At 43.4% G+C, this 21727-nt stretch overlaps 1 long non-coding RNA gene across 1 annotated transcript; it reads left to right on the top strand.

Annotated features, from left to right (window-relative positions):
* The first annotated feature begins 11294 nt into the window (after positions 1–11294).
* Positions 11295–16510, top strand: LOC138259070 (uncharacterized). Its single transcript, XR_011198634.1, has 3 exons — positions 11295–11363; positions 14845–14917; positions 15957–16510. It is a non-coding gene; the product is annotated as an uncharacterized lncRNA (long non-coding RNA).
* Positions 16511–21727: the final 5217 nt, after the last annotated feature.

The raw sequence follows: 21727 nt of genomic DNA, 5'->3' as shown, positions 1-21727 counted from the left end.
CAATCCCGCAAGCCTCTTGCTAGAGTGATCACACACCTTAAAAATAGATGTACATACCGAAAACGCATAGTTTACAGTATAGGAAAAATTGATCATTGTCTTTTCAAAATATAAATATATGACGTTTATGTAAAGAGAAATAAAAAAAATATGAAAACTATGCTGGAAATGTATCTGTATATGTGAGTTACAAAACTAAGAAGTTGAATATTCTCAGTGCAAACATCATTGTAGTACTTAGGGTCTGATTTAGATTTCGGCATACTGGTTACTGTGCCACAACGGTGACGGATATCCCATATACTGAAATATGAATGCCATAGGAAATAATGTGATTTATATTTTGGCAGATGGGCAAGCCGTCACTTGTAACAGAGTAACCCATCCTCCGAAATCTAAATCAGGCCCCTAGGGGGTCATTACGAGTTTGCCAGTCTTTTGTGAAGACCGCCGCAGTGGCAGTTGCCAAAACACCACCATGTTGGCGGTATTCCAACCGCCCCATTGAGTCACACTATGAAGTCTGCCAAAAAGCAGCCAAAAATCCAAAACCGCAAGGACCCTGGAGGATGGAAAAAAGGTGGTCCCTCCACCATCACCACCAGCACTGTCAGCCTGACAAAAATCCTCCCATCAGATTATGAACCAAAAATCACAACAGTGGTGCTACCATAGTGGAAAACCATTGGTGGAGCGAACCGCAGCGGTCTCAACTCACATCACACAGGACATCACACCACATTGGATAGTTTGAAAACCCCTCACCTGACACACATCCACACACTCAACACACCTACACTGCACAATATAACACACTTCCTGAAGGTGGCTCTCTACTTTTATGCAGTTATTTTTTGCCTGAGTTTCCATTGTGGTTCGACCACAGTGGAAAACTTGGTGGTGTGCAACCTCGTAATCTGTCCCGCGGAAACATGGTCTCCGCCGGCCTGCACATGACTCCTGTCATCCATGGCGATGCCTGTAGTACTTAGGCTGCATTCTGTTCTGAATACCGCCAATGTCATAATTTGATCGTCTTCTCCGCTAGTATGTTGGTGGTACGACCACCACCGCCAACATGTCTTGTGTCTATTCATTTTTAAATATATATTTTTTTTTCAACCCTAGAAATTCACTGAAAATACAAAAGTTAATGTAATGTTATAATTAAGAGTAGTACAAATATGAGTTTTTTCATTAAAAAAACCTTAGACGTTCACTGAGAAACCAAAGAATAAAGTAGCTTTACAGTTAGGTGGATTTCTCAGTGACGGTGTTAATGTTTTGAAACTTTCTTCAAAACAACAAAAATACACTGTTATGAATCTAATTTCAAAATGTAAGATCTCGCAAGTGGACCATGAGAGCCGGTCAGGAAGTACAGCCCCCTCTTAGTGCACATGGGAAATTGTTGGGCTACCACAGCTATCTTGCAATTGACGTAAGTTTCTAAACAAAATAGTTCATACAATGTATATACTTTACTGACTTTATTATTAAATGCTAGCATGCAATAATAAATGACCAGGTGAAAAAGAAGTCCATACAACAAATTAATACAAAATATATAACTTTGAGATCTTGTGAGCCTCTTGTGATAGTGATCACACAACTTAAAAATAGATGTACATAGTGAAAAAACATAGGCCCTCATTATGATGATGGCGGAATACCCCCACCGTCAACCTCGCTGACGGTCAACGAAAGACCGCCAGAGCAGCGAAGACCCCGCTGGCCCTATAATGATGTTCCCGCTGGGCTGGCCCACTGGCCCAGAGGGAAACAGGGCCTTTACATTGAGGCCAGCACCAAATGGAGCCGGCGCCGATGTGGCAGTGCGGTGGGTGCAGCAACACCTGTCGCACATTTCACTGCCCGTAATTCACCGAAATGCACAACGGGCCCCCAGGGGCTCAAAGATTCGTTCACTCATGACATGTTCTCTGACATCATTTATGGCATTACTGATGGCATCAATTGACAATATTTCTCAACTGATACCAATAAAAACTGCTGTTGCCTAAAGATTGTTTTCTACCCTGGTTCCCATGGGTTTCAGGGTTGCTCTTGTAAGTTAATAAGAGTTATTTGAATTGGAGTGGGAATAGTAAATTTAACCCTTCTGAAGTCCAACACCTTCCTTCCTGTTGCTTAGATTGGAGTGGCAATAGTCTGAACCTTCCAAAGCCCAACACCTTCCCTTGTGTTGCTTACATTGCAGGGGGAATTCTAAATCTAACCCTTCCAAGATCCAGCACTTTCCCTACTGTTGAATAGACTTGAAAGGGAATAGTAAAATCTACTCATACAGATGCCCAACACCTTTCCACTGTTGTTTAGATTGGAGGGGGCAGTTATAAATCTAACACTTCTGAAGTCAACACTATTGTAGAGATTGCAATGGGAATAGTAAATCTAACCCCTTTCAAATCAAACATTTTCCCTACTCTTGCTTACAATGGGATTACATTAGAAAATGTTACCCCAGCAAAATTATTTTCCTACTGTTACTTGGGTTGGAGTCAGAATAGAAAATGTAATTTAGGGAATGTGTAAGGATGTTCATTTTTTTAACTCAAAATCTGTTCCATGAGATTTTCATAAATCAATACAAAAACAAGGCATAGAATGAGATAGTTGTGCAGCCAGGTAAACAAGACAATCAGGTTAATTAACAATTAAACAAAAGAGGCTTATCAGCAAGATTATCAGAAAATCAGAAAGAACATGAACATGTGCTGTGATAATCAAAACCAATGGACATTGTACATTATCATTAGACATATCAAAAGATAAAGCAAGAGAATGTCTAGCTGTCATAGTGTTGTTGGTTACCTTTTTAGCACCTAGGTTGGGCACCCATATTTAGCCTTTAGGCCCATAGCCTGTGCTTTCAAGCATGCACACATTTTATTCACTTTTATTCATGGTATTATATTTTACCACAACTAGCTTTTCAGGTTGTTGCTCTTCACCTTTTATCAACTCAAATTCTTAGAAAATGTATTTTGTTCAGGTTCCACATGTATCTGCACTTTGTATGCATTTTGTCCTGTGCTCTGCTCAAAGCCGTTATATTTATCTATTAAAGTTTACTCATTATTGCCACTACAAGAATATGGAGTCACGGACACACAATCATGTCAGACTTGTTCTCAGAGCACAACATGTTTTGTCATTAAAAAATACACAGGCCAAGGAGGTTAGAGAGGACATTCCAGCCAGAGAAGCCACCTTATGCTGTGCCCAACTTAATCACAGCTTTGCTAATCTTAGTCTTATTTTCCCAGCCAACTGAGATGACTGCTGAGCAGAACAACAGGCAAGACCCTGGCCTATTTCCCAGGTATGGCTTGGGGGCTCTTTTCATAAGTCTGGTACAGGCAGGCATGGCTAATGCTGCTATGCTGAGACAACACAAAAAAGCCAGATCTGTGACTAGGGGTGAGTGTTTGAAAAGTTTCAGCACTCTGTCCATCATCCTCTTGTGTTGCTAACACTACTATGCTCTCATTTAGGGAATAGGGTGTAGGTAGGAATCCTTAGACATATGATCATTCCAGGATGATGGAACTGTTTATCTTTTTCTCCCTAATGGTAACAATTATCACTGTGTCTTGTTTGATCCTCCTAATAATTGCAGATCATGTATTTTATTGTAGAACGCAGTCATTTCAATAAATGCATTGAAACGTGTCCTGCATCTCTCATCCTTTGTTTGCATGTGTGAGAACATTGTGTAACTGAGAGAAAAGGGTATGGTTTGTCGACAGCAACTTCCCTGAGGAGTCAGAGTCTCATGCATTTAGTCTGCCATAAATGACCTTTACTTTTTAGGTTTTGGTGAGGTGCTGCTAGCTGGCTGGAACTGAATAGGCCGACAGCTTCTAACCAGTGAGAGATTGACTCAGTCCCCCACATGCGGTGGAGCTGCCTCTCAAAACCTAACAAACTTTTTGTTCAAACTGATCCCCTTTTTGTTGGATGGAGATATTGCCAGTAAACTTAAATCTTTGTGGATTATAATAGTGACTACCTCGCCTCTTACTTTTCGCATACCGATACTTCACTTATTGGGACTTGGCATTTAGATACATCGTATGTGATAAAATGCGATATTTTTTAGCACAACCTAATACTGTCTTTTTTGTTGATTTAACGAGTGCCTCTAGTGGGTCCCACAGTAGATTGAAGCCTCCCCCTGCTATGAGGACTCCTTGGCATGACGTAGCTGGTCTTTGAGCACCTGTCTAATGAATATGTCCTGAGACTGGTTAGGCATAAAGGTTGAGGAGGGTTAAGGTGGCCCTCCCGTTCGATCATTAGTGTTAGAAACAGTCCATCTGGGTCTCTGGATAACTTGGTCAATTTTGAGTAGAACCCTTGCTTAAAGAGAATACCAACCCCTAATGTTTTTGTGTAAATGTCTCTTGTAAGAAAATTACACCTGGGTCTTGTTGTAGGAGATGGAGGCATACTTGCTGTCATTTGTTGGGGGAGTTAAGCCCTCGGAGGTTGAGGGAGAGGAGCTTAACAGCGGTAGTTGAACACATAAGTCAGAGGTCTTCAAACTTTTTGATGCCGGGACCCCCTCTTAAAAATGTTTAGGTGTAAGGACCTCCTTCTGATAAAAATTTCTAGAACCTGGTACTCCTCATCATCATCAACCAAAATAATAAACGTCCCCATTTCCCACAGCAAATCATTTTTACTGTGAGGAAATAATATTAAATAGTGTTTAGCAAACCAAAGGCCAGTGAGTGTGGGGGCGTGGTCAAGGGTGTGGCTAAAAACAAAGGTACTTATTTATGAGGATTTGGCATAGGGCAGCGCCACAAATCTTCTTGCTACACTGCCCCACGCCAATACAAAAGGGCAGGAATGCACCGTATTTATGAAATATAGTGCATTTCTGTCCTTTTCCCCCTGTGCTGGTGCACAATTGTTGCCTAGCGCCAATATAGGCAGGTTTGTATTTGTGCAGAAAGGGGCACCTTCGTGCACAAAAACAATCTAAAGAGGCACTGTACCTCTTTCTATATGTGCGTCAGATAGCAACACACATGGAAATAGAAAAAAACAAGGAGAAATTAAAACATTTCTCCTCATTATGCCTGCTCTGGGGAGGCGTAAGGTTTTGGCACTGCTCCAGTTTACGTGATTTTGTAAATCTGGGGCAGCATCAAAATCCATGCGTGTTGCGTGGGAACACCCACCACAACGCCCATGGAACTCCTCCTCGACGCAAAGTAAGGCAACGCAGCAGCTTGCGCTGCTTTGCCTTTCTCCATATCTACAACGCCATTCAAAGCCACTCAGGAAGGCTTTGCGTCACCTCATAGGTATGATTGAGAGGCTTGTGCCGCTGGAGCATCAAAAAAAGTGATGCTGCAGCTGCCCAAGCCTCTCATAAATAAACCCAAAATATTCTCAACGTTTTTTTAGGTCTTTCACTGTCTGGTAGCTACATATAAAATAACAGCCAGCTTAAATGAAAAATAAGTAAAAGAAAGTTGTTACTCATTGGTAAATGTACTGTAGTGCATTATGAAACCTCTATTAGTTAATGCACTGCAGAGGTCTGCGTGTAACCAGAGAGCGACAGAACTAAATCAGCCTGTGACAGAAAGCACTGTGAATATGTGAGGCATTATTTTATACTTGCATTACACACAGTATAAGATGGGCCACTACAAAAAAGTTTGAGATAAAACTGTGGTCCCAAAATGTAGATTTAAGTAATACCAGAGCATATGCAATACACTTTTTTTTTTTTTTAATAGCTGTCCTTCAACACCTCCAGGTGAAGTAAGCAGTGTGGAAATACAATTAAAAGCATGCACTTTACAGCGCAATTGTTAACTCTTTGCACTACCCTCAAAAAGAATAAATATTTGTTGTCCCTAAGCTTTGAGTGATTCAATCATTTAAAGCTGCTCCCAAGTACCCTTTACATTTGCAGATGAGCTCGTAGAGCACATTTGCACTTCATTCAGGAAGCAGATGCCCTGGGAAGGCCTCCGTAGATGTCTGTGCAGCTTTCACAGCACAGGAGACTCAAAGTTCAGCGAAGGCATTTTGAAGATCGGCTGGGGGAATGCGCGACCCCCTTTCCAGGACTCCAGGGCCCCCCTGGGGGTCACGACCCCCAGATTGAAGACCTCTGACATAAGTGAAGATGGGTATAGAGCATGCTCTGCTGGGGCTCGCAACCTCCTAGGGGCAATTGTGTTAGCAAGAGACCTAAGTCTCCAACCTCTGACATGACTAGGAATACTAAGGGCTACCTGGGGCTTGCATGTAAAAAAGTAGCCATAGGGGAAACAAAGAGACCAACAGGGCCCAACCTGGAGGATCACTTCATCCAGAGACAAGCGGGGGACCCCACTGGTCCCTTTTGAGGTGTCACCCTTGATGGAGAGTAGCCTACTGAGGGTGGCAAAGGTCAGACACGTCACTGTACAGTATCAACCTATAGGAAGAGAGAACGTGTAATTAGAACAAGCAATAGCAAAGCACTGCTGTAGAGTGGAAAAGTCATTGTGTGGCTACCATGGCCCATTGAATTAAGATGGTCAGGTCAGAGACATTCTTCTTAGGAGTTATGGGTCACTGGTGGTGGAGTGAGAGGACTTCTGCTTCATGTTATAGAGGTGCGCAATAATGTCTTCCTTTGTGATGCGGGAAGCTTTAGCTGCATTATTACAGCCTGAGGACTGCCTCTGGACTGTCTACCAGGCAGGTCACCAGTCACCGGTCTCTTCAGACTGGGAGGGTGGAGATCCTCGTCACAGACAATTCTCCAGGCAGCCCATACATATGTTTTACTTCCTGAAGGGAGCTAACCATTTTCCTCCAGCTGGAAGAGCAGTCCACAGCTATGGGTCAATTGATACTTGATTCTTTGCTCTCTACGTTTTTCTTTACATTTTTCTATGATGTGAAATCACGCCTTTTTTTTAGCAATAATGTGGAGGGGTCTTGGAAGACTTGCAGTGTGCTCATGGAAAATAAAGTCTGCCTTACCCTGAGGTGCTCCTTCCTTGTCCTGGAAGAACTGGACCTGAGTGAGTTTGTTGAGGAGACATTTGATCGGTCTGTAATAGTGTCACGCGGTGTGCTCTATCCAAGATTAAAGGCAGGTCCTCTTCACCTCTGTGGGTCACTCACAGGAGGTCTCTGCTGAATGTCATGATATCTTCACCTTCAGCTCCACGGGGAAGTCCTCTGATGCGTATATGGTTGCACCAACCCCAGTTTTTGGGGTCTTCTTGTTTTGCTTGAAGGTCTATTTGCTGTTCTTCTCTCTTCTCCTCAGTGCCTCCTGATAATCTGCACAGGAGTCTATTGTGCGCTGTAGGTCATCTACCCTGGCTCCCACTGCCATGATGCCTCTGTGCAGTTTATGACGGCAGCTCCTAAAGTCTGATTTTAGTGAAGTCATTTTGTGGTGTATACCACTGACAAAGTTTTCCATGTAGTCTTCTGTGATAGTAGACCGAGGGAGGTTGCAGACACTTGCAGGGGGTCTCTGTTTTGTCACTCATATCTGGTACGATGGGTTTAGACCAGGATGAAATCACCGAGCTGTCTTTGGTGGTCTTACCCTATGGCATTGTAGAAGGGCTGGCAGCCTCAGCCAGCCCACAGGTGTCAGGGAGGGGGAAGGTGAATATGCCGCTAGGAGTATCAAGCTGGGGTCTAATGTCAAGTGGCTTTAAGCAACCGATGACATCAGGGTAGGCCCTTTCGTGCAGCATTAAATAGCAAGAGGCTCAATGGGTTTTCCCACTGGGTTGGAGGAGGTAAATTCCTTTCACTGATGGTGAGGCAAAGTGGGCCCTGCACTCCAATCAGATCCCCTGACTGAGTGCCCTTCGAACAATGACCTTCTGTGCACTCCTAACGTCTGGGCGTGTAGTACTAGCCTTGAATCCTAAAGCTCACTGCACAGGTGCCCCCTTCTGTATAGGCTGACCAAGGCCCACTGCATCTCCACCACAAGATCCTAAAGTGTCCGTGGGGCAGTGCTCGTCACAGGGTGAGGAGAACCAACTGCACAAGGAAACAGCATCACTGGGGGGCACCTGGTCCATTTATTACATTCTGCCACATGTAGGGGGGGGCGCCACCACAACTCAAGCTTGAGTTACATAAGAACAGACTGCTCACCTTGGGGATTCACCACTCTCATGGTCTTCTGGGTTCATTTGCAGCTCAGGGTAGTCTTATTTGGGAAATGGGGGTTGAGCCTCTAGGGACCAAGTATCAGTGCCGTGAGCTGCTGCCCTGGAGGAAGACATTTCCTGTCCCGCTCCTGCAGGATAGTGGATGGCGGTCAGCAGGCTAGGCACCTGTTCAGCACTCCTCTGACGCAAGGCCAATGTCCAGCACCACGGTGTGGGGCCCGAGACAGGTCTCCTCAAGGATTGAGTCATGCTACTCCGGGCAAGCACTGCATGTTCAGGGCCACCTGAGCCCTGCTGGGTAGTGATCTTCTGCTATGCTCCCCTGTCTCTGCCATCCTCACAGCCCTCTGACCCCTCTTTGGCCCCTGGATCATGCCAGCCTGTGGCATCAGGCGGCATCCTCTGCCTACAACCTAGCGGGTCAAGGGCTCTGGTTACAGTGTGAGGGGTGCCGCAGCTGGTCCAAGGTATCTCCCAACTTTCCAGGTGACAAGGCTTCTCTGCTCAGGGAGGGCTCTACTATGCTGGTTTTTTGTGGGCTGTTTGCTGGGTGTAGCAGGGGTTGGTCTGATGCAGATCCTACTGAAGATGATGCTTTAAGATGCTTTACGGGCCCACGGAAACCCGGAACCCGAAGTCAGACTTCACCCCCCTCATTTGTTTGATTAAATTGCATTTAAACTAACTATTGTTGGTAATCTTGTTTGTTTTAAATTGTTTTTATTGTTCAAATACTTGTCAGTCTTAGGGTGGTCTTCCCCTAAACATTTTCCACACTTGCCTCTATTTTGTCTAGGTTTTCACTTTGTTGGCCTTATGACTCTGTGCACTTTACCACTGCTATCCAGTGCTAAAGTGCATGTGCACAGTCCCCTAAACATGGTTTGATTGGCATGTACCTGATTGGCATATATTCAATTTACATGTAAGTCCCTTAGGGAGTGGTATATCATATACCCAGGGCTTGTAAATTAAATGCTACCAGTGGGACTGCATCACTTATTGTGCCACCTACTTAAGTGGCACTTTAAAACGTGTCCCAGGCCTGCCATTGCAGCCTGAAGGCAGTGTCCCACTGCCATGCTGACTTGGCATCGAAAACCCCTTGCCAAGCCTTAAACTCCCCTTTTATTACATAAACGTCACCCCTAAGGTGAGCCCTAAGTAGCCCATAGGGCAGTGTAATGTATAATTAAAAAGTAGGACATGCACTTCTTAGGTTTACATGTCCTAGTAATGAGAACATACCAACTTAATTTTCTCACTACTGAGAGGACTTCCCCTCTTTTAGGGTAACATTGGGAATTCCTTATTAAAATGAATAAGTTGTCATTCCTAAACCATAGGTAGTAGATGTGTCATGTTTGGTACCCATGAAATTGTAGTGATGAACTCTCTTTAATGGTAAAAACGTATTTATCATCACAAGTTTGAAAATGACACTTTTAAAAAGTTTGCATTGTCCTGCCATTTGGCCCTCTGTGCCTGTAACCTGCCTTAGGTCACATGACTGGGTGTAACTGATAGTTTAGACTTTGTGAATTCACCCAAGACAGTCACACAATAGGGGGATTAGCAGAACTGGAGTGGATCATTGACTGACTTGATGGGGGGGCGACACTAAGCACAGCCCCACTTGCAACTGAATAGACTGGGCCATGCTACCACACAATAGGCTTAACAACCCTATGTTGTCAGTGCAGCCAGCTAGGGTAGGGGAAGCAGGAAATTCCTGGAACATCAGAGAACCCTTCTGAAAACGAATCGCAACTTCCAGGAGCAGGGCACCAGAGTATAAATGCAGCACTCTCAGACCTGCTCCTTAGTTCAGTAGTGTACCTGTGGAAGGACTCTCAGAGGACTGCTTGCTCCTGTGAACTGCTGTGCTCCATGTGAGACTGCTACTGTACCTGGAAGGACTGCTTTGATGCCTGGAGCCTGCTTGGGACCTTCAGAGACCAGTCCTGCTGCAGATCCCTGTATCACCACCTACATCCAGGACTTCAGAAGTGACTCCAAGGCCTAGTTCAGCTGGTCTCCTGTTTTGAGTCACAGCGACATGACAGGCTACCACCACCTTACACCTGGACCCAGCCTGAGTGAGTCTTGCACCCCCAAGAGATCTCTCTCCTCTCCTGGACCCTTGATTGTGGTGCTAAAGGTGCCCAGGTGGACATTTTCTAAAACTGAGGACTTGCTGTTTTGAACTTTAAACTTTAAAGATTATTACTCCGGTTCTACTAATTGGATTGTGATGGTTTTGGTTTCAAATAAATATTAAAATGTCTCTAATTTTCTACGTTTGTTTGGTATTTTTTATTGTGTTGTGTTTTCACTGTATTTGTTTGTGTACTGCATCAATACTTAACACATTGCCTCTAAGTTTAGCCTGACTGTTTTTTGTGCCTAGCTACTCAGGGTTAAACACAAGTTAATTAGAGAGTTTTTGTGGTTCACCCTGCAAGGGATTGCAGCTGTTGCTTGACCGGGGTGCACACCCCACTCAACCAACAGCTCAATTTGTCACATTGTTTAATGTTTCTATTATATTTTCTAAAAATTGCATTTACATTCATTTTTATAATAAAATTATTTATTGAAGTAATTGTTCTGAACGTTTTTGTCATTATATGTGTTTCAATTTAATTGTTTATTGTTCCTATTATTGTATTTTTTATTTAACATTTTGATCATAAATATTTATATGTTAATTGTAAGATATCTATTACTGTGCATATATTGTTTCATTATATACTTGCTCATTCATTTCTACTTTTATGTTATTGTGGATATTGTTCCTTTTTTGTAAAAAATGGATTAACAGTTGATTTTTTAAGCATCTATGTATATTATATTTTACTGACATACCTTTATATTTTAAATAAGGTACTTATAAACAATGCTCCCTACAAGGAGTGTGCGTGGGTGTGCGCGCAGCCATCACTCCCCCACCGCGCAGGCCTCTCTGCCAAGCGCACGTTTATCCCGTCACTGCCTGCATCACACATCGCTGTCTGATCACGCGAGAGAGTGAACTGTACGTCAGCACTACGTTTAAAAGAAGAAACAGCGTGAAAAGACAGTCACTCTCTTCGCGGCTGAGCAGGAGAAGAAACGGCAGTGCAGCGACCCAAGGAGAACCCCCTGCACAACAAGTGCACCAAACTAAAGCAGGTAATTGTGCTTTGAGGGCATCGGGGGTGGGGGGTGGAAGCTGAAATACTGAGTCCGCTTTACTGACTCCTCTTTAACAAGCTATTGCGTTACTAGAGTGCAGTGCAACAATACAGTGTTATGGTTCACAAGTCCTCTTATACCTATTCTTTTCTATCTGACCCAAAAGCTGCTTTGCTCTTCTGTTTTTTTCACATCGATGAAACACAGAAAGGGCTTCCCTCTGCTTGCAGAACACTAGCACCCAGCCTGGGCGATGGCCATAAATAACTGCTCCCACGTGCCTCTTATTTCAACATTATTGATTACACTAAATCTCTTTATCCTGTCCATCTGCTTGCATGACATGGCGGCATGGCCCTACGGCACTGCCATTGCACTGAACCTGATTCTGCAGCTTGTCATGCCCCTCCTCGTGGTGCAAACGTTTCTAGACTTTGAAGGGGACCATATTATCTGCAGACCATCAGTTGGCAGAGAGCTTACATCATGTTTTATTTCCACTAGACTGGGAGTGTAGGCAGAGGCGCCGCATTTGTACATTTAGTCAGAACAGATAAGAGGGAGGTAAACTGGGCACAATCGGTGAGGGCTCATCCAATGAGGAACTCTGTGTAGCACACGCATGAGGGAAGATGAAGGAAGCCAAGAGACCGACTAAAGTCACTCCAGAGGGCATGTCAGGCAATGGCGGAATGAGTCCCCTTCATGGCTCCCTCTGGAAGACTCTACTGCCGTACCACCCTAGCCTAGGCACTGTGGAGCACAGGCAATATCACACCCAAGGGCACGTGCCTAGCTCCTGGGTAGGCAACGTGTTTCACTCTGGCCCTTTGCATGTTCCTAAGCCCTTCCTGATCTTTGGATCCTGGAGCTGAGGCGCAGTACACCCTCCATGGCTCTGTGCTCCCCTCTTCCTTCATGTCACCCCTTTCTCACCTCTGCTTGTAGCAGGACCTTTAAGCAGCTGAAAGGGGTACCGGGTGTCTAACAAACACCAACACAACAGAACATTGGACCTTTTCAGAACCAGATTAAGACCACCCCAACAGAAGACACTAAAGAATCCATAGCAAAGAGTGCTGAAACTGGGATTACTGATCATACTGACTTGGGTGAAACAGAAGAATTCAAAACTGGACCCATTGCTCCCATAAATGAACAGAAAAATGATTGAACCAGACCCAGCACTGTAGACTCAAGGGTGGCAAGCAAATCTTTCCTTAACCCCTCGCTGCCAGGCCTTCTCCCCCTCAGGTGTCAGGCCTTTTTTTTGGCTATTTGGGGCAGGTTGCGCTAAACCTCATTAACTTTTTGTCCACATAAGCTACCAAGGCCAAACGTACGTACTTTTTTTCCAACATCCTTGGGATTCTGGAGGTATCCTGAGTTTGTGGGTTCCCCTGGAGGAGACCAAGAAATTAGCCAAATTACAGCAAAATTGTCGTTTAAAAACAAATGGGAAAAAAGGGCTGCGGAAGAAATCACCATCTTCTCAGCTTTTAGGAACAGGCAGACTTGAATCAGGAAACCCAATTTTTCAACACATTTTTGCCATTTTACTGGGACATACCCCATTTTTACTATTTTTTTGCTGTCAGCCTCCTTCCAGTTAGTGACAGAAATGGGTGTGAAACCAATGCTGGATCCCAGACAGCTAAACATTTCTGACAAGTAGACAAAAATGTCAATCCAGCAAGGGGTCATTTGTGTAGATCCTTCAAGGTTTTCCTACAGAAACAGCTAAAATAAAAAACATTGGGATTGAGGTGAAAAAAAAAAAACATTTCTGTTCACGTTTTCTTCTTTAACTTTTTTCATCTATGGCAGATTGTTGAAAGAAATATACCGTTGTGTCTGCTGGACTCTTCTGGCGGATATATAGGGCTTGTAGGTTCATCAGGAACCCTAGGTATCCAGAGCCAATAAAGAAGCTGCACCTTGCGATGGGTTTTCATTGTATACTGGGTATACAGCAATTCAATTGATGAAATATAAAGAGTGGGAAATAGGTATGGGAAAACCTTTGTATTTCCAAAATGGGCACAAGATCAGGTATTGAGAAGCAGTGGTTATTTACACATCTCTAAATTCCAGGGTCCCCACACTAGCATGTGGATTACAGGGCATTTTTCCAATAGGCATCATTTTTACACACTGTCTTATATTTGGAAGGGAAAAATGTAGAGGAAGACAAGGGGCAATAACACTTGTTCTGCTATCCTGTGTTCCCTCAAGTCTCCCGATAAAAATGGTACCTCACTTGTGTGGGTAGGCCTAATGCTCGCGACAGGAAATGCAACATGGACACATCACATTTTTACATTGAAATCTGACATGTGTTTTGCAAAGTGCATAGCTGTAGGTTTTGGCCTCTAGCTCAGCCGGCACCTAGGAAAACCTAACAAACCTCCACATTTTTTTAAACTAGACCCCTAGGGGAATCCAAGATGGGGTGACTTGTGGGGCTCTCAACAGGTTCTGTTACCCAGAATCCTTTGCAAACCTCACAATTTGGCCCAAAAAACACTTTTTCCTCACATTTCGGTGACAGTAAGTTCTGGAATCTGAGAGGTGCCACAAATTTCCTTCCACTCAGCGTTCCCCCAAGTCTCCCGATACAAATCGTACCTCACTTGTGTAGGTAGGCCTAATGAAACCAGATTTGTGTTTTTACCCTTCTCCCGCCCACGTACATTGAATCTGGAAGCAATGTATAGCAAAATAGCATTAATTACTACAGTGTTTTATATCACATTGTCGTGTGTCTCATCAATGCAAAAAATAGAAGGTGGTGTGTTATTGCAGGCATGTAACTGAAGGCAGTGTCACTCACGTCAGAGCTTTACGGATGTTGAAGAGGAACTGAGCACACATCAGTTGATGCAGAACTAACTCAGCATCAAATTGTTATTAGCATTTGCTGTACATAATTGACAGACCCTAAATGCATAAACATTGAAAAAAAAACAATAGGTCTTACCTATGAAATGTATTGGATTTGTAATTTTTTTCAATCTAGATGGATGTGCATGTGCTTACGTGGCACGGGGGCCTTCTTATTAGAATTGTTTTTCAAATGAAACACAAATCACTCATGCATGGTGGGCAGTTTAGAATGTTTTTTCTATAACTTTAACACACTGCAAAGCCATAAGAGTGGTGAAGTTGACTACAAAAGTGAATGTTCATGGTCTCACCAGATTCTTCCGCCTTAGTGATGAGAGCGCCCAGGGGGTGCGGTAGCCCACCCTAATAAAATCCAATTGGTCATAGCGAGTGGGCGAGCAGATAACTTGAGGCATGTAAAGACTGCATCACCTAAGGTATAACGCATGATGTAGGTTTCTAAACGGATGATAATATGGAACCAGAGTTCGTCTAAACTGAAACCCCAGGTATTCAATTGCTCTGGAACTGTCATGCATAATGTTTTTGTAACTCCTATAACCCATTCGAAATATCTTCTTTCCAACTACAGACAGTCAAAATTTGGATTTGAATGGGCAGGCGTGAGTACCACGGAATACCGGGTAATTCTGTAGATGTTCCAGGTAGGATTAAGGGTCTCTATATTAATCACGTTTATGATCCACACCTTTGCTTCTATTACATGTTTGTCAGACCGATGTAATAGAATGGGCTGACATCCGTAGAAGCCTAAGGACCATGTAATTATTTGGGAGGTCCCCCATCTGGGTCACCTGGCACATTATAATATGACTCATCTTAACACAAACTGAGAGTCAGGGAGAGGAGGAAGACAACCCCATACTATCTCCCTAAAAAAAGAACCATAAACACAAGAAGTATGGGGTTTACTTGTTAGACTGAACCGCTGGTAACAGATTTATCTAAGGCTCTGCAGTCTCATGCTATGAGTAACGTACTGAGTGCTGCTTAAAGTTATGTGATAAGGGGAATTTCCTTTTCAGACTAGGTGGTCTCACACACTATATAGTGTCCCAGGTAGGACAGTGCCACATGGGTGGACTCAGCCTCACCATTAAAAGAACAGGAGGGGTGCAGAAATTCTAATTATCTGGAAATATATGGGATCCAGTTATGCTAGGGAAAATATAAAAACACCTAGTCTGTCACCTGTGTAATAGTACACCTTTATTCATGGTGACCGCTGGTGAGGTTAAAAACAGAAGATGGGACACCACAATGAGAGTAAAGACTCACAGGGTCACCTATCTAGTAGTTACTGGCCAACATGTTTCTGCCCACTGTTAAGATCCAAAGGAGGTCTGGGGGCATTCTTCAGGGCCTGGGATCCCTCAGTTTCATGCACTACAGAAGCAAGAACAAGAGGCTACTCCAATAGGAGCAGTTCAGATATTGTAGAAATAGGGGCTTTCCTGTGGGAAGCTACCCTATGGAGGCCCTAATCCTGAAGGGCTAGTGGCCCCAGGTCTAAAGGAGGGAGAGTGTCCCCTTATAGTCACACATACTCCAAATGAGGCGCTCGCTAAGCACCTACTCCGTTCCCCTCCTAGCGGTCTAGCTTCCCACAGGTAGGCCATGGTTAACATTATAGTATGGCAACATGCTGTAACCAACTGTTGACCATCTTTTCTTTTGTTGCAGGCATCTCAGACAGTACTGGTCATAGATGAGGACGGGCAGACTGGAGTAGCAGCAGAAAAAGCAGGTTATTAGTTCTTTAAAAAAATCCTCTTTTACAGGAATCTTAGACCCTGCTACACATAAATTTGAACAGGCACACGTGAGTAGAAGCAGAAAGACAAGGTAATAATTTAGCAGATTTTAATTGTGGTGTAGCTAGTACAGTGGAATATGACAACCTACTTTACTTACACAAAAGGATGATGGAAGGAGTGCTGAACAATGGAAATACTCACCCCCAGTCACAGATCTGGGTTTAATCCATCATTCTGTTGCTCACCATGCCACCCCAGTTTGGACCCAGCCATATGCAAATCAGTCTTGACCCTGTCCCTCATGGGAACAGTCCAGCCCGAACTGCCAAGCCAGGTCCTCACTGGACCGGAAACAAGCATCCTGGGACCGGTTTCAGAGTTTCTCCCTTTATCAGCCAGGCTAGCTTGAATCCAGTGGCACAGTGAGCAAGGGAACCACATCTGGGAATACCCTTCCCCCTTAGGGGAACCTTAGTAACACAAAAGGATGATGGACGGAGTGCTGAACAATGCAAACACTCACCCCCAGTCACAGATCTGGGTTTAATCCATCACTCTTTTGCTCACCATGCCACCCCAGTTTGGACCCAGCCATACGCAAATCAGTCTTGACCCTGTTCTTCATGGGAACAGTCCAGCCCGAACTGCTAAGCCAGGTCCTCACTGTATTGGAAACAAGCATCCTGGGACCGGTTTCAGGGTTTCACCCTTCATCAGCCAGGCTAGCTTGAATCCAGTGGCACAGTGTGCAAGGGACCAACGTCTGGGCATACCCTTCCCACTTTGGGCAACTTTAGCAAAACACCTACTTTTCACATTTTCTTCTCTTGCAGGCATTTCTGACATCTTTCACAGCACTACTCATAGATTACAAAAGGCACATGTGGCACATGTGACTAGAAGCAGAAAGACAAGGTAATTATTTGGTAGATTTCACTCGTGATGCACCCAGTACATTATAATATAACAACATTCTTCAGCCCTTTTTTTTTTTTTTTTTTTTGCAGGCTTCTTAAACAGTGCTAATCATAGATTAGAAAAGGTAGAAGTGACCACAAGCAGAACGAGCAGGTAATTATTTAGTAGTTTTTCCTTGTAGCACATCTGAAACATTGGAACATAAGCATGTGCTGTAACCATTATTTTCTTCTATTGCAGACATCTCAAACAGTGTTACATCTACAGGCAGGTGTTAGAAAAAACAGGTTATTACTTGCTACATTTTCCAAGAGATAGCTCAGACTTGTCTGGTAGACTGCATTCAATAGCATAAGAACCAACTTTAAATAATGTTCCTCACTTTAAAAAATGTCCCTCTTTTTCTTTTGCAGGCTTTGCGGCATAGTAGGCTCAGACTGATTGCCACCAAAATGTTAAAGCGCAAAGCTGTGACTTCTGCAGAGAGCAGTGCTTCACCACAAAGGAAGAAATGCTGTCTTGTGTTCAAAGATGAATGGCTGAAAGAAATTGTGGGGACTGATACACAGAAGTCACGAAGCAAGGTTTGCATACAACTGGGAGAGCTATTTCTACACAATCCAGAAGTAGGCCGTATTTGCAAAGTATGTGCAGATGCAAAGATCGCAGGGGACTTCTCTACTGGGAAGAAATGGAGTGATGGCTGGAAGCTGGATTACTTGAAATGCCAGCTACTTAGCAGAATTCATGAATCTGCTTTGGTGACCCTAAGAAATAAAAGTGCAGCTGCCAGGCTGGGTTTTTGGAGTGCGCACCATGCTGACAGAAACCGCCAGTGACAGAGCAAACAGACTAGAAGTGGTTGAACGGCAAAGATCTCTACCTGAGGAGATACAGATTCACATCAACAATGAGTTGCTAGCAGCCAAAATGAACACTTCATTATTATCTGTTCAAGACATCCATGACCACGTTGCATTGTATGTGAAGATACCAGACAGATGGAGGAGCAAGAACTGACTGAGTTTTTGGAGGCCATCAACAGCATGATACGCTCTGACTTCATAGCAGAACTGCGCAGTGCTCAGTATCACACATTGATAATTGACGTGAGCACAGATGTTTCAGTTTCAAAATTGCACATCCTCTACTTCAAATTCCGATCTGTAACATCAACAGTGCACAAAACAGTGTTTGGAGGAATTGTAACTCTGAGTACATACAATGCGGAGGCTATCACTGTAGCTCTAAGCTGGACCTTATAAAAATGGTCATGTTTACATCAGATGGTGCATCAGTGATGTTGGGAAAGAACAATGGTGTTGCTACCCGCCTCAAACAATCCATTCCCCATCTAGTTGAGCAACACTGTGTTACGCACAGAGAAAATTTGGGAGTTGATGATGCCTGGAAAAAAGTTGCCGATGATCAGGGAAATGGAAACATTACTGTGGACTGTCTACACTGTGTTCTCCCACTCACCTGTAAGGAAGTCCAAGCTGAACATAATTGTTTTGGTCACTGAATATGAAGCAGTCTCCTTTTGGCCACTCAATGAAGTGCGGTGGCTTTCAAGGCATTTTGCTGTTGGTGCACACTTACGTAATTATGAGGTTGCTCTCAAATACTTTGATCATGAAAGAGTTGAGGAGAATGTCCCAATTGCTAAATATTGCTACAAAAAACTACCTGACGCAAACTACCATATTTCCTTTGCAGCACTAAAAGACATTCTGGGGGAACTTGCATCTTTGTGCAAGTTGTTTCAGAAAAGCTCTTTGACCACTGTTGAAGCTGTACAATATGCAAGAGCAAAAATTGGCCAAATAAAGGAACAGTACTTGGGCGACCGTGTCTTTTGGAGCAACACAGTAAGAGATCTGATGGCTTTGTACAGAGAGGACCGAGATTATGATAGTGAGCTGATGCCATCTTTCATTAAACTTCTTTGTGAGCACATGGAAAGAAGGTTCCCAGATGATGAACTGAAGGAATGGACAAGCTTTGATTTCCCTGCAGTAACAACAAAATCACAGTTTGATTTTGAGACTGAGAATGTACAAAGACTTGTTGAAAAGTTTAAGAAGGTCTTGGTCCTGGGTTATGGTGACACCCCTGATGATGTTGTTCAGCAATACAGATTATGAATATGTGGTGGCAGAACATATAAAAAGTCGATTGTTTAGGAACTTTCAAGACATAATAAATTTCACTCTTCGGAATGCTGCACACTATAGTGTTGTATCTCAGCTTGGTGATGTCTGTGCAACTTTCCAGGCTTCAAGTGCAGACTGTGAACAAGGATTCAGCCTCATGACTGCAATCAAGTTCAAATTAAGACACAGACTCGAGGAGAGTCACCTAGATATGCTGATGAGGACAAAGGTGTACCTCTCAAATGGGAAGGTTGACTTAGACCGAGTTTATCATCATTAGAAGAATGGCAAGGACTGGCAAGAGAAACAAACATGTCACACATCTAATGTTGGCCCCTGACTTGTGTAAACTCTGATGCAGCTCCTCCTACAGTCCATGTGTGGCTTGGGTAAGAACATTTCTCTGCCTATCTCTTGGCAGGGGGCCTCCTGCCATTTATCAGTAGTGTTTTCATCAAATTGTAAATGTTAACTAATTGTACAACTTGCTCTATTTGATGTGCATGGCCCTCTGTAGCACACTGAGAGTATTCATTAAAGTTTCCTAATGGTTCAACCTCCTGATTCCAGTTTTCTCTAACGGGGGTGTAGGTGGCACTCAACAGGCCATGTCCTTGGGGTGTGCCACCAGGTCACAAAACTGCCTTAATGCCCTATTACACGGAGCAAGGTTTATACAAATATCCCTTTTTTGCTTTAGTGGTAAAACAAATCTATGGAGAGGCAAATGCCAAAGATCTTGGTAGTTATGCGCAGTGCTCACGTGAAGGGCAATTTGTTGGCGCATGTATCATTGAGCAGCAGCGCACAGAGACATTACACTGCTGCACACAGTGGAAAAAAATTTGAAGGAACATTGCTTACACATCAATATTTATTAAACTATGTTTTGCCTTTTTTTGGCAATTTTGTCTTCAAAGACATTGACATGATGTTTTTGTCATTTACATTAAATTATATATAGGAGAGCAATGTTTTGGTCAATTATATTTTTCACAAAATATTCATGTCAGCTGGTATTGCTGTTGATGCTATTCTGTCAAACAACCCATTTTGTTTTTAAAATGTTCATAATTCGTAAGGAAAAAGTGGCATTATTTAAATATTTGCATGTTTATTCTTTTACCCGAGAATCTTTTACAGGACACAGAGGGGAAGAATATTGTCTGACCAAAGACCATTTTGCTCCTTCTATTTTTGACTCACTTGATAGCAATTACAGCCATTTTAGCATTAACATGCAAAAACTAACAATTAAAAGTGTTTGATCTAAAAGGTTTTGTAATGCAAGAGTCTCTTGTATTTGGCTTTGCTATTCAAACTTTCTGCCAGTTTCCCTTTCAGAGGACCACAAAGCAAACAGGTGTTATTGGGCCCAACTCTGGAAGGCCATTCACTTGTGAGGTTCCAGGGCCTGACCTACTATAGGCTGAGGTAAAAACACCTTCAGAGCCTGACTCTCAGTAGTAACATGAATGAAACAGTCCAAGGCTTCTTGGGAAGGAGGTATGTGTTGGCTGAACACAGGCTCACAACTTATAATACATCCAGTCACCCAATAAATGATTGTCCAGTCCAAAACGTGTTTTTATAAACAGAGAAGTATTTATCTAATGACACATACGGCACACAACAAGCAATATACAGTCTTCTTCAGATGGACACACCACCATTACTCAGGTTAACTCTCAAGTCTCACGTGCCCTTCTAAGGATCTAGGCTATTTATCATTCATGGCCCCACTAGTGAGCTTATGTTTTAGAAGTTCTATGATGGCTTTGCACAAGTCACTGTGTTCCTGTGCCAAATAGCTTTGGCCAGCACAAAGTCCCCCAGGGCCCAATGACCCAGCAAATGTTTTTATCCATTCTCATTGGAGTGGTTTTTCAGAGTCCCCAGGTATTCTCCTACAGCCCAGAAGAGATCAGAAGTCGGGATGCTGCAGTCAAGAAGATTTCTGTCCAAATTGGTCCTTTGGTCCTGCTGTAAGACTCTCTAAGAGTCCAGGGAAAAGTCATGGATACTCCTGAACCTGAGGAACTGGCAATTGCTTGTTTCCCCATGAGTCACAACCCACCACTTTTTCTTGGTTACATACTGGTTCAGGACAGTTGTTAGGCCTGACGGCCTTGGGGTTGTCTTCCCACAACGTTTTGCCTGCTTCCCTCCATTTTTCTGATCTAGTTTGTGCTGGATTTAGGACTCTGTTGACCAGTGCTATCGTCATTGTGCTCCCTTCCCTAAACATGGTAATATTGGCTTCTACATAATTGGCATATTTAATTTACCTAAAAGTCCCTATTAAAGTGCACTACACGTGCCCAGGGATTGTAAAATAAATGCTATTAGTGGGCCTGCAGCACTGATTTTACCACCTACATAAGTAGCCCATGAACCATGGTTTAGGCCTGCGATCTGTAGTTTTACTGACACCTGGACTTGTAATTTAAAACCCTATGCTTAGCCTTAAAATCCTCTTTTATTACATATAGGTCACCTTTAAGGAAGGCCCTGAGTGAGAGATAGGGCAGGGTGCAGTGTATATAAAAGGTAGGACATACTTTTAAGTTTTACATTTCCTGTTAGTTAAAACTCCCAAAGTAGTTTTTCAGTATAGGGGAGC

Source organism: Pleurodeles waltl, chromosome 2_1, assembly GCF_031143425.1.
Source record: "Pleurodeles waltl isolate 20211129_DDA chromosome 2_1, aPleWal1.hap1.20221129, whole genome shotgun sequence".
Taxonomy (NCBI): Eukaryota; Metazoa; Chordata; class Amphibia; order Caudata; family Salamandridae; genus Pleurodeles; species Pleurodeles waltl.
The sequence above is the reverse complement of the archived record's forward strand: the minus strand, read 5'-3'. Positions and strand labels throughout refer to the sequence as shown.